At 43.2% G+C, this 13,742-nt stretch overlaps 1 protein-coding gene across 1 annotated transcript in view; it reads left to right on the forward strand.

The window, feature by feature from the left end:
• Window positions 1–13,742, forward strand: part of smash (smallish) — a 358,678-nt gene that overhangs the window by 102,033 nt on the left and 242,903 nt on the right. The window lies entirely within an intron of this gene.

Below are 13,742 nucleotides of genomic sequence, written 5' to 3' on the forward strand. Positions count from 1 at the left end.
GTGGGTGTGTATTAAGGGAGATAGTTCACGCCCCAGAGTTTGAGATCCTTTGGGCATTCTGAATGGCCAGGTAACATACGCGTCGTCGCTTTAAATAATAGGAGGGAAGTCGACTGTTTGCATTCGAATGATAAACGAGCCAAATCCAGGGTTATATTGTTAATCTGATCAGTGGTCGCCTGTTCCGATTCCGATATATTAATACACTACATAAAAAAATACTCTTACATCTAGCAGATTGAATTTGCGATCTTACTTTCTTGATAATCCTTCTCTTATTTTTGCTTTTCACAGTGCTTGTTGATAAGCAAACTATAATCTATAAGACTTTCGTGTAATTTTTATCACATATTTCATATTATAATTCAGATCTACGCATCGCATATGAGTTTTGTGGTTAATGTTTGTTGATTTGTTTTCCAGCGATTATTCCTATTAGGTGCTCGATTTTTGGTATCCCTCAAGCTTTTAGCTGTCGCCGGAGTTGTAATGGTTTGGGGTCAGAAAAAAGAGAGAGGGGAGAGTTAAAACGTGACCGCAGTGTTTAGGGCAGGAAGTGCAGACCTCACGTTTGCAACGCTTTGAGTTTGTTTCAGTGACTTCTCCGGTGTACAGAGGCAGTCAAGTTCTGCGAGGTGTCCATTACCTTTCCGGCCAGTAATCGTAATAAGATTAGTGTGAGGATCGAGTTGTAGCTCAAATACGAGTGCTAACGTGATCGTGAAGTTATTTCTGCTTCAGTTACGTTTAACGTGCGGAACAATACTCCCGTCGCGTAAACGATTCCATTGTTGTATGCGTACTCTCTCCCGAAGTACCACACCTCTCGCCTACTTAAAAGTAATTTCAATCGAGTGCCGTTCACCCTCACTCGTTTCTCGTCACTAAGTGAGCGCTTGTATCGAACCGGACTCTGCCGTGGCGATTCCATGGGGGCGAGTATCGACCTCGATTTGGGGGCACCAGAGTTGTTTCTGGAGCGTAGATTGATTGGTAGCTTGTCTTACTCTGGTCCCATCCTCGAGAATGCTCAGGTGATTTCGACGCTTCGGCTTCAAACCCTTTTTTTAAAGCTGAGCTTTCGGGAGGGTTGTGGGCGGTGGGGTGAACCGACGCGAGCGGGTCGGCGAGGGAAGGGAGAGAGGTTGCGGTGGGCGTGTGGGGGACGTACGTATCCAACCCTCCTCCCTAGGGCGACAAATGAGTTTTTCATCGAAATAGCTCAGCCCCACGGAAGCGGTCCGCGTTTGCCTCGATCTTTGGAATCGCGGCTATTCGATGGCATCATCTTTAAGGTTGTTTACACTGCCTCACCCCAGGTGTTTGTGCGTGGGACGAGGGAAGCGGGAGGGAAGGGACGTGGGGAACCCAGGGTGTAATAATGGCTCCATTCAGGAACGGTCCATATTTTGTTCCTTCGGACAAGGAACGGACCGAGATCCGGTTATTTTTTACTCGCTTTTACTCAATTAATACCTTCACTATCGCGAGCGAAACAATCGTGTTTTCTCCTCATTTAAATCAGATGTCCCAAAGGCTATCTTCGTCGAAGTTCCTTGTAATCTTGTTTAATTTTCATCGTAGAAGGACCTCCCGGTCACGAAAAAAAAATTATCGGACGGGTATCGATGTGTTCGATGGAAAATTTAGCACGGATCTCGTGTCACAGTTGGAGCGGGAAAGTGAGCATGACGAAATTAAGGTGGTGCCGGTAGTTTCACCAACGGCCTAAATGGCAATAAACCTGAATCAGGTGTGATTCTTTTCCCCTCTCGAGGATAGCTTCGAAGGACGACTTCTACTAAAAATTCCAACATTTCATGTGTTAAGGGATGACTTAAAAGGTGCTAAAGCGTGTTCTTTTGCCGCCATATGCGCTCCTATTTTATTGAAGGATGATTGAAGTGAGAGTGATAAATAAATATAATTATATATATAAATAAATATACAAAATATGTATTTATTAATTTGCTGTTGTAAATATCTCGAGTTCACATTTGGGGATCGATGGTACAATTACAAATTACGCGGTATTATTCGATAGATGTATCCCATTTCATTCACGATTGGCCGAATTTCCAATTTCCCAATATACGTATACGGCAGTAGTTTAATTCTTTTCTTGCCGCTCGCAATGGCTAGCCCTTATTAATGGAAATACCTCGTATCAATTGCCAATGCTCTGATCCATGTGGTTACTCACTCTCTTCCAAATAAAATAGCGTTTAAACGAGACGTGCCGAGAAACAATATGCCTCCTAAATCCGTGTAATGTATTAGTGTTGGATGTTTAGCGCTTAAATAATATCTGCCTCATGAGCGCGACGGGGCAACGGCCCATGAAAAAGACTAAAAGAAAGCCTAACGTTTCTCTTCGGCTCGCAATGGTGCATGCCAGAAAACATCTGTTTCCCGCGGCGCTTTATATAGAAACGTCAAAATAGTGTTATAAGGATAGAAATAGGTTCCAACCAACTCAAAAGCCACAGCTTTGGGACTAAGGCCTCACCACCAGAAACTGCGGGAGATACCGCGACATTAACTTATCACGGTGTCATCCGCAATATGCGCATTACAATGCAACAGTTTCAGAGTATAAAACCATTCTCCTTGACCGGGATTCGAACCCGGATACCTCGATGTCCGGCCGAGTGCTTAAGCCAGTTAAGCTATCGAGGCGCCATTTTACACCCTGGGTTCGAATCCCGGTCAAGGCGAATGATTTTTACACTCTGAGATTGTTGCATTGTAAAGCCTCACCGTATTCCGAGAGGCAAAGGAACACCATTGCCCCCGCGGCCTGTCCATCCCTATAGCCTCATCATTTCCCGCGTTGGTTTAATAAATTGAAATACGAGGGTCATCCGGAAAGTAGTACCCGTTCGTGAAATAAAGACACAAAAGTAAATATTAACAAACATAAAAAATTTTATTTGAAAGAGGATACTTTAAACTACTTCTCAACATAATCTCCAAGCAAATTAAGGCATTTGTCATAACGTGTGACAAGTTTCTGTATTCCTGCTGCATAGTCCTTCGCCGCCAGCTCATTGAGATACGCGAGGGACCCATCTTGCACAAATTTTTGCATAATGCAGATGGTGTTTAACAATTTCATGAACAATTGTTCGAGAAACATTGGGAAAATGCTCACAGATGTCATCAATTGTGACGCGCCGATCGTTCCTCACGAATTCGTCAACTGAGCTCACCAGTTGGTCTGTAATGACAGACGGTCTCTCCGAACGCTCATCGTCGTGTGTGTTCCCCCTCCCCATGTTGAAGTTGCGACACCACCGCCGAACAGACGACTCGTCCATTACATTGTCTCCATACACCTCCTTTAATTGGCGATGAATATCACATGGGCGAACGTTTCTTGCATTGAGGAATTTAATCACTGCCCTCACTTCACAACTGGCGGCGTTCTCAATTTTTTTAAACATTGTAAACAATCACAGAAACAACACAGGCAATGCTAGCGTCACGCAACTTGGCTCAGAGAAGGCAGACAAGCCACTGAAGCTATCTGACCTCGTCCAGCGGCTACTCGCGTCGTCAGCACTTCATGCGGCACGAACGGGTACTACTTTCCGGATGACCCTCGTACTTTCGTTGAGCATGAAACCTTATTTTGGTTTTAGTTTCAGGTCTTCTATCGGATCAATGAATGTTGCAAAATGACTTCTCTACGTCATGAACCATCATTCAGCTGGCGATGTACCAATCATAACCGCAATCCGATGGAGCGATCCGATGTACACTCTCTACAAAGCGAACTACAAGTAAAGTTTGTTGGAATCGTGTCCGTTGATGCACGATTATTTACAATATTTCCTGAGAAAGACTAATCGATCCAAAGCGGAGGTAGGGAGGATACGATGGAAACATGTGCTCAAATTAATAATCGTATCTTCGGAAAAGAAACGGAATCTTCATAGTAAGGGAATGTTAATCGGGATAGAAAGCGACGTTTCAATCCCCAGACGAAACGTGTTGTTTTAAAAATGTCGAGTGTGTAAGTGGTTTAAGGATTGAAGAAGTAGTCGAGGAGTACTGTACTTACTCTCCGCTCAGTTGAGACTTCCTCTGCAGCGGGTTTTTTTTTGCTAATGCATCGGCAGTCGTATTTTGCACACGTGTGTGTATGTGTATGCTGTGTGCCGTTGGCGCGGGAGTCGTGTTGCTGGAGGGCCTCGGCGGCGCTGTCGTCGTGCTGAAGTGGTCGTTAAAGCCGTGCGTGAGGACGATCGTGTTCCTGCTTCTGCTCTCGTCGGGTCCACCGCTTGCCTGTCGGCTAATACCGACGAGTAGTGGGCGGAGCTGTGGAGGCGTTATGAGGAGGAGTGGCGGTGATGTTTTTTGCGTAATTATGAAGTAAAGGCAAGCAGACATTTGAGGTAACGCAGTAAATGTAAGGAAATACTCGGTTTCTTGGAAGCTAATGGTCTAAAAACTCTGTGACCACAGGCCTTTATGGATGTGTTTCTGTTTTTGAGTGAAGAACTCCCTCGTGTCTTATCCACTCCGGCATGACGAGGTGCTGAGGGAAATTTTGTTAATCCAATGGACCCTTAGAGAGCTTAAGTGTCTCTGTCGTACAATCGTCGAATCTACTCTCCCATCAAACCAAATCCCTTCTTTCTTTTCATTTCCAGTCTGGGATTCTCGATTGCCGTCAAGTTACTGATGTTTCGCTTTGGGGTTTTTTCGGCTACGTGAATTGTTTTCCACTTCATTTCCCTACTTGAAACCCCTTTTTTTATTAACTTGGATTAATTAACGAAGTGATAGACCGCAGGCATGCGTCAGTTTTTACGGCATTGAAGCGCATTTATTGGAAGTTTCAGGCGTCACGTCAACCTTCCCCTTGCGGTGTTTATTCGTTTTTTTGTGCGGGAGATGAATTTTCCTCCTGCGTTCAACGAAGGTAATTGTGATTCTTTATGGGCCGTTGTGGAGGAAACAACCGGTCATGAGCGTTGCTGTACTATTTCCTCTTTTGACTGATGGATGCCTTCCTTCAATTATGCATCTTCAGTGCATTCGAGATGAGAGTGCGTACTCGCAATTCAATAAGAGGAGCATAAATCTCGTAGCATAAAGTATAATGCGTTTGCCATGATAAAAGGTAGTACCAAGGGCAGGCTGTCTCATTTTTGAGACATAAGGTTTAGAAGAACAGTGTTTTTCGAAGGGTTTTCGTGTATCACCGAGTATTCCTTAAACACTTGACTATTAGGCTGGCTGTTTGTCTCCAAGAAGACCGTCCTTTCAGGTTGGCTTTGACACGGTTGCGCTCGATGTAAATTCCGTTGTAGAAATCCGACATACTAGGCTATGGACCCTGATCCAGATATCTTCCGGAGATAGCAATGAATTTCGTCAATGTATCTACATTATGAAAGGTTATATGCAAGGAGTGTTGAAAGGATACTCCATTGACTCCATCTCATGGCAACAAAATTTCTCAGCGTCCATTGCTTATTGTTTCGACGTTCGTTGCTCTCCGGAATCGGATATTTTATATTAGGAGCAGCGACTAGTCTGAGTAACTTTGGCGCGATGACGGGTGGTCCTTCTTTATCTTCCTTCTGTGCATATTACATCCTTGGAACACTTCAATCTCTCTTGCTATTCATTGATGAAACTAATATTTATTGGTACATTATTTCATCTCTGAAGTTCATCTTAGTGTGGAAAATGTTTAGCCTTAAGACCTCTTTATTCCAGCGACCAAATCAATTAAAGATGTTTTAATTTCAACTTGTTTTCAGTGTCTCTTTTATCTGTATAAAGCCCTTGTCATACATTATATTTCGCTCTCCTATATATTTATAAAAATAAAAATTAACTCGTACTTGCCTCTCGCGTTTTAAATTTATTTTGCTTTTCGCTTTAACGAACTTATTCACTAAACGTTTATCGTTTTTTAAACATACGCTATCATTAGTCTCCAACTTGGTGGAAAGGTGAAGAAGAAATGTAAAAAACACTGTGCAAGTATATTATACACATTTAGTTTAAGGCACCTTGGAATATATGTTCTTTGATGTACATTAAATATTGTGTAATAAGTCGCTGCACCTTAGATAATAAGTAAGCATAATAAACAGTCCTTGGTGTAGTATTTTCGTTTTTAATTTCAAATTGGTTAAGTGCATGTCAGAATCGTGTTTGCAGGTAATTTGGGAGCCTTATGGTGGTGCTTTTACACAGAAGCCTCCGCGACTTAAGGGAGTTTTCAGTTTCATTTCAGTGTTGCCCAAGTGGGACGAGGCACTCGGGGGCCGACCGACACCCGCGGCTCGCTCGCCGAGCATGCGAGTTGCACTTCCGCGACCCTCGCGCCGACCCCCCGTTCGCGTCCCACCGCTTTCCCGCCCTCCCTCCCTCTCCCTTCAATGCCTCCCCCCTTCGTCCTGCACCTCGGAAGGAACGGAGTGAAGCGATAGGTCGGAGCGATAGCAAATTCTCTTCCAAATGGAGAACCACGATAAATCATCCGGAATGTCTTTCAGTTTTTTTGTTTCTTGACGTTCCTGTTCCTTTCATTTTCGTTATTCTATCTGTTCTCCTTTTTATTTTTTCTTTCCCATTCGAGGAGCATGCGCGCCATAAATAATTGATGTTGTACTTCATTGGAGGTACTCGTATACCATTTGTTACCATTCGATGGAGGATATGCTATCTGTTCTCTAAAGGGCGCGGTGGCTATAGGATAGGATTGTTTTTTTATTTTTTTAAATTTTCGCTATTATGCGTTTAAAGCGATCCAAACTTGTCATTTTTGGTCAGTTCAATTGTAATCTTCTTACCCGATACTTCTTTACTGGTGTCTGTCGCGGCGTGAGGTGTCCTTACGATCACATTGCGTTACAGACCTAAAGCGTGACCAGATGTGCTATACATATAGTTTCCCTTTCATTGATTCCGCATCTTGTATTTTCAGTTAGACTCGAGCATTTCCGTACTTTGGATTTAGTTTGAGATTAAATTGAAATATGTTGATATCCGTACTATTCCACTCCCCGTAATGATACTGTTCATTCAATGCGAAGTAAGCCGGAGTTTTTTCATTTAATGTTTATTATATTTAATGGTGGTTACCTCTGAATTTTCACATTCATTTGTATTTCATTAATTTATTCCTCAGTGCTTAAGTACTTCTTTTGTTTGAAACAGCATTTGTCTTTGGCCATTAGTTTGAGATTTCACCGCATTAAACAAGCATGAGCCCACAAGGGCATAGCCTTCCAGTTAAGCTTCCATGTATTAATGGAAGTCCATGATTGGTTAAAAATGTAGGTTCTGTGTAGCGAGTCATGTTTTGTGCTATTACTATGCTTTCAGGATTCTCCTAACGCACGTGCTGGTTTACTTTAATTCTTTGGTCAGTCTAAGTAGTAAAAATAATCGAAAGAAAGTTCTGATCCAGACCAAAGGAACAGTGGCGGTTAATGATATGCATCCATTGCTCGTTCATCTTTCGTAGAGATATTATTTAATGAAAACATTCTCTAACCCAACCTTTATCGTTTGATCAACACAGCCTTTTATTGCTTTAACGCATTTTGCTGGACGTCCTTTCACCCATCGTCGTGTTACAATTGTGGGAAACACCTTTATATCATGCCACTTTTTACTGTTGTGAGGAATGGATTTTTGCGACGGACTCATCTGTTACACTGGTCTGCCGACTCTTTTAAGGGCCCTCTTTTCCTGCTCCCCGGTTTTATCAGAGTTATTGCCCTCCTCCCCATGACTTCTTTCATGGAAGAGTTATCCGTCGTAGCTTCACGGAGGAGGTCGCCTTATCACTGCAGGCGGGGACCCTTCCCTTAGCGTTCGCGCATTGTTGACCCCTAGAGCGAAATTGTTTGTGAAGGGAAACCACAGTTCCAGGGCGACAGTCATCAACCGAAGAGTTTGGGTTGGAATGAAAGGAAGCAGCTTAAGAAATACGTTCATACGTCAAAAATCCCGAGCGCGTGTGAAAGTCGCCCTTGTTACGTCCATCAATTTTTTTCCGACGGATTTCCGCGATTTTTCCGAGGGATTTTCTCCAGTGTAGAAGCGAATGTTTTCCGCGTGGCACCACACACGGAGACAGTTGCGCCAGGATAACTTTCTTCTTCCCGCACGAAGTTTCGATCCTTACATTTTGCCCGATAAATTCACGTACTTACCAGAAACACGACGAGTGCTGTCTTCAGCATCACGAATGCGCTTGTCCTTTTGGAGCTGGTGTTTTAAAAAAATGTAGCATAAATTTTCGATTTTGTTTGAACGATGGATTATTTTGCGGGACAAATTTCACTCCTTTGTGTTCTTTATTCATGTAAGAATTATGTAGCCACGCACACCAGACCTAATTTAGAGCTGCAAAAACGCTGGCACGAGCAAACGGATAGGTTAAACTCGTTGAATGCGAACGTAGCTACCAGTGCTGTATAAATTTAAATTTCGTGCCCCACATAAGTAGGATGTCAAAGTGTCTAAGAATTTAATTAATTTCAAGTAGTAGGTGAGGGTGAAGGACAACAAAAGTCAATACAGAATATTTTCATGACTTAAAACTCGTTGAAACTTATATAATTTCCTAGTTTAAATTGATTGTCCTGTTGTTTTAATAGGCACCCAAGATTTTACATATGCATTATCCCTTCAAAATCTTTAACCTAGGAATATTAGGCTAGGAATTTTGTCCTTGTTCTTAGGCCAGTATTTTTTTGTCAAATAATCAGTAAGGAAAAAACAGCAGGGCTTTGTGTTTTCAGTCGTAGACAATCGCACCAAGGAGGCCGTGGGGAAGTAAGCACATTTTTAGGTTTCGGTAGTTATTTTGATAAAGGATAAGCTTTCGTTGAACCGAAATGAACACAAGTCATTTTTTTTATTGCCGTACTGCCTCACCGGCTATTCATTCCACTTCTGCCGCTTGTTTTTATCCCGGCAACGTATTCCGGAGGCCCTCGAAATGGGTAGCTCGAGTCTTCTTCTATGCGCGCTTTATGCGGGAGCTCCTAATAGGAAACTGGCTTCGTCCGCAATTGCGGCCCCTCGCCGCTGACTCCCCCCTTACCTTTGCCTCCGCCCTCCAACCCCCGGAACTAACGGGTTCCTTTGCACTTGCCTATACGGGAAGGGGGGAAGCTGGGCTGTCCCCCGCTGCCATGTTGTGAGGCAGGGCATCGCCGCTTTACCCAAACAACCGCTCCCCTCGCTCCCCACTCCCTCCCGCCCACTTTTGTCTCTTCGATCGCGTACTCGGTTATGACCCCCACCACACACACACTAACTCCCTTCCATCCCACCCCCCCAGGCTGGAAACTCCTCTCCTTTCATGCCTGCCCTCACCCAGCCTTACTTTATCGACCCACTCCCCCCCCCCCCGCACTCCTCATCCTCCCACCGCACCGCACCTCCATTTTTCTGCGCCCCTCGAATACTCTTTTTTATAAAATAGATTTCCACTGAAGAATCGATCCGAAGGTTGGTTATGATGGGCGAGTGTAACGCGCTCCGTCTACTAATTCAGGGTACTAAAATGTCGAGTTCTACGCCACCAAATTTAGGGTGTTGTGTGGGGCAGCTCTTTTCTTTGTCCTGCATGCGGTTTCTCATGTATTCTACATCTAATAATACCCCGCGAGCCGCCGCAAGGGCGTGTGGCGGGGGGTGTTAAGTCACCATCCGTAAAAGAGAAAAAAATTTCTTCCCACCTTTACCCGCATATGATAACCGGAAAACCAAACCTCCCTGGTTTTATTGAGGAATTTCAGTAGATCATTAACCGGTTTTGAACCAGGGAACCCCGGACTATGGGCGAGCTCTTTGTATAGTAGGGTTGATGAAAGCAATTGCCCCGAGGCATACAAAATGTCTCGAAGGTATAAAAAGGGAGACGGGAACACACATATAAGGGAGAAAATATAAATGCATGCGAAATCCTTTGCCTCCACCCTGAAGCTTCACCTCCTCCTCCCTATTCCAATATGAAGTGTGTCTGTACGTGCGTGCCTCCCCCGCACCCCCTTCCTACTTCGTTTGCCTCGAGTGCACCCGCCACGAGTGGGAGAGGGGGCGAGCTACGCAAAGGGGGAAGAAGGAAAGGAATGCTTTCCCGTCTCCAACGGAACTTTGCGTAGCTCTGCAGTCCGTCCCCTCCCTTCCTTCCGCTCCACCGCGCCCTCTCCTCCCCCGCCATGCTGGGCAGGAGATCCTCCCTTCCGTTCGCCTCGATCCTCCTTGCCCCAGGGCGGAGAGGTGCTCCGGAGCATATGACCGCCTCCTCCCTTGCTGTCTACTTCAAAGTTAGTCTTCTTTCGGTCGAGGGTTTATATCATTGAAACTTTCACCGGGAAATAATGGAACACTTTGGAGTATCTCCTTGAGCCTGCGTAGATGATATTGTTTTTCTCCTTAGAAAGCGGATGAATTACCTCATTCTTACTGGGTGGGAACTTGAAAATTAAAGATACTGTTAGGAATCGACGAATCCTCGCTGTGTACTCTTATGTTTAACTTGTTGAAATGTTTCCCACCCTAGCTCTTTCTTTGTTCATTTATTAAGCAATGAGGTCGTGAATGCTAAAGGCCATTTTGTTTTGCTTTATAGAAATTGTCCTAATTATATCTGCGTCATGTCCTGTGACCCATCACGGGGACGTTTGGCGCGAGGTGTTACGATACCCGTCCTTAAAACGTAAATGGGACTTAAGGCGCTGTTCACAAGAAAAATTGCGGATCATGCATTGGTTTTTGGATCACGGTTGCTGGGTCTTCAATATTGCGTATATTGCTATCGCAATATATTAAAAATATGTATCAGACTAAGTCTCAAATTAATTTCTCGTGCTTTCTCCGAATGGTTTAGCCTGTCTACGATATGAGTGGCCATCCTGTTCTTAACTCGGGTGTTCTGTACCTTTCTCATGTGTGCATTGTTGCTCACTGTGTTCAAGATTGGAGTCGCGCTTTCCCTCCCTCCCTAGTTTCTCCCATAACTTCATCGCAATTACTTTCTTCTTGTGGTAGTTCTTCGCAAACCAAGCAGATATCTCTGAACTTCATTAAATTCCCTGATTTCTCCGGTGGATACCCTTCATCTTGTCTCAAACATCAAATGCTGCTCGAGTAATCCATGTGATAAAGATTGGTTCTAAAAATTATATTTTGAATATTAGAACTTGGGTACCGCGCCTGTTCTGAAATTGTAAGAAGGTAATAACGGTTTAGGGTAATTTTTTCATTTTTTTAATTGGGAAAGTTGTTTGGTTGGCCGTGGCCCTCAAAATTTCCATGAATTTATGCTTAGCATCTGCGTTTAAGTATACCTTGGGATATCGTTTGGAAAGACCCTCATCCAATTTAGCCAATGTTATGTGTATATTGTGTTGAAAACAGTTAACTGGAGGCGTCTCAATGACTGCTTCACGTTTAAGTTACTTCCCAGAAGGCCTTAGATGCTTTCTTCGTGGCGTTGTTCACATATTGAATCTGGTGTATTATTTGCTAAGTTGTTTGCTATGATGTCCTCATTGGATCCATTACCCTTGGATTATTATTGTGTCATTAATTATTAAGATTATTTCTTGACGCAATAAGGTCTTATTTCAATTTTAATGCTTTCATTTAAATACCTTTAATGTAATAGCACCTCAAAAATTCCGCTTTAAGAAGGGATATGTCATTAGACTGCATAAAAGTTGATAATCCGGCCGCCCCGTCCATAAAACCCTCTTGGGTCCGCCCTTCCCTTATAATTTTACTTTTCTAGGTTTATGTTGCAAAAAAATGAAATCTTACTGCAGCATACCTCTCATCGTATCAGTTCTTGGAAGTTACTTCATGGTTGTTGAAAATTAAAATGAATGCTCGTTGAAGTTTGGCCTGCATCTCTGTTATAAAACTTGCTTGAAAACACATAACAGAGGTAAAATTACAACCCACGGTCACTCATAAGCACGCTGTTTATTGGTTCAGCATATGTAGTTGAATTTTCGTGTATCATGCCTTTTTTGTCTGTATAGTATAACGTTAGGAACTTCATTCACTTTCTATATAGGTAGATGTATGTATGATAACACCATAAGTTCACTACTGTGAAATATCGTTGATTACCTTTTTGTGGTCGCAGTAGTTTTCGTAATTTATTCTATTGCCAACAGAATGGAAAAATACACGACAATCAATGTATGCCCTCATGATACGCCAAGTTGGTCTATTGGGATATGGCACTCGAAAATTTTTATCTAAAAAATCATATTTCATGCTTGCCTGTATCGCGGTGTTTGGCTATGGTAGCAAGAGAAGATTCCTTAAGAGATGCAGTTTTCGTCGCTCATCCACCTGCGCTTCAACCGTGTGCGAGCTTCTGCAATTCTAATGTGATGAAGGCAGGCTATAAACCGCACGAGAACCGCAGGGATAACGGGAAAAAATTCCTTTGGGACGACGCGTAAAAATTCGAGTCGCGGCAGTGGCTATCTCCGAAGAGTTCCTAACGAATTCTTTTATTCCGGAATGTATTTCCTCCTCCGTGTGAAATCTTTTCTTTATCGGTGCGTAGATACGCTGTGTTTCACTAAGCCTCCCTTCTCGGCGCTATTATTCACTTTCCATCCTCCCTTTTGAAAATAGGAATGGGCGATTTCGATTGGAATCCATCAAAATTTGATCATTTGAATGCACGTCCCATTATTTAAAATCGACAATTTCGATAAGATTTTATTCGAATTTTATCCGATTTGGTGACGGAGAAATCATCGAATTGCACCGTTCGTTGTACGAAAATTCTCATTTATATATCACCAATTGCAAGTTCCGATTCTATCTTAATTTCATGTATTTATTTTCTGTTTAAATCCGATGCAAATGCTTTAGGAATACTAGTTATCGATGGGATTGTTTCACTTTATGTTATTGTAATGTATTATTTCCGTCTAATCTGCCGCATGCATTTAAATTGGATCATAACTCCGGCAGCAGCTGAACTCGTTGCGCTCCCTTCTACTCTCGGGCGGGGATAAAATCATTTAAATAGACCTCGGCTTTCATGTGCCGGTTGTTATCCGAGGTTCATTGGCATCTCAGGCACTCGGGGACAAATGAAAAGCTATCTGCTGCGTTTGCGCAATGGTTGTAGCGATGGTGGTGGCTTGTCCTATGGAGTGGGGGAATGTCGGCGGGAGGGAGCGCTGCTGGAGGTGCACGCGGGGATCGGGGAGGGGGATATCTACTGGCACACACCAGTACTACGTTAGCACCAATACCTATTTTCCTTCAATCTGGCACAGTTTTTACTCTGGTTGTACTTGACGAGTAATTATAGGTCGTTGTATTCGAGTGCTTTGTGTTATTATGAAGCGAATTTTGTGGGTGTATGGGCCATACGAATATGTTGATACGACAGTTGAACTTTTATCCTTGTTTTGCCTGTCTACGTAGTTAGGGGTAGGATTACTCTCCTCGTTGTAGTTGTAATCTTATTGTCTTTTTTCCGGAAGGTACTCTCTACTTTCCTTCTAAGGTACGCTCTACTTTCCTGGAATGTAAACTACAAGCAACCGGTCCAGGTTTTCATATAGGTGATGGTTATCTTCGTCAAGCTGGCCAGAATTAATTTTGGGCTGCTAGATTTGCTTATCATACGATAAATAATGTGTTAAAACTGAATGCGTTATATCCCAAAATGATGGGATTTTATTCTTGGGCTACGTCTCGTAGGAAATACGTAT

This window comes from Hetaerina americana, unplaced genomic scaffold (genome assembly GCF_022747635.1).
Source record: "Hetaerina americana unplaced genomic scaffold, ioHetAmer1.1.p SCAF_3, whole genome shotgun sequence".
Lineage (NCBI taxonomy): Eukaryota > Metazoa > Arthropoda > Insecta > Odonata > Calopterygidae > Hetaerina > Hetaerina americana.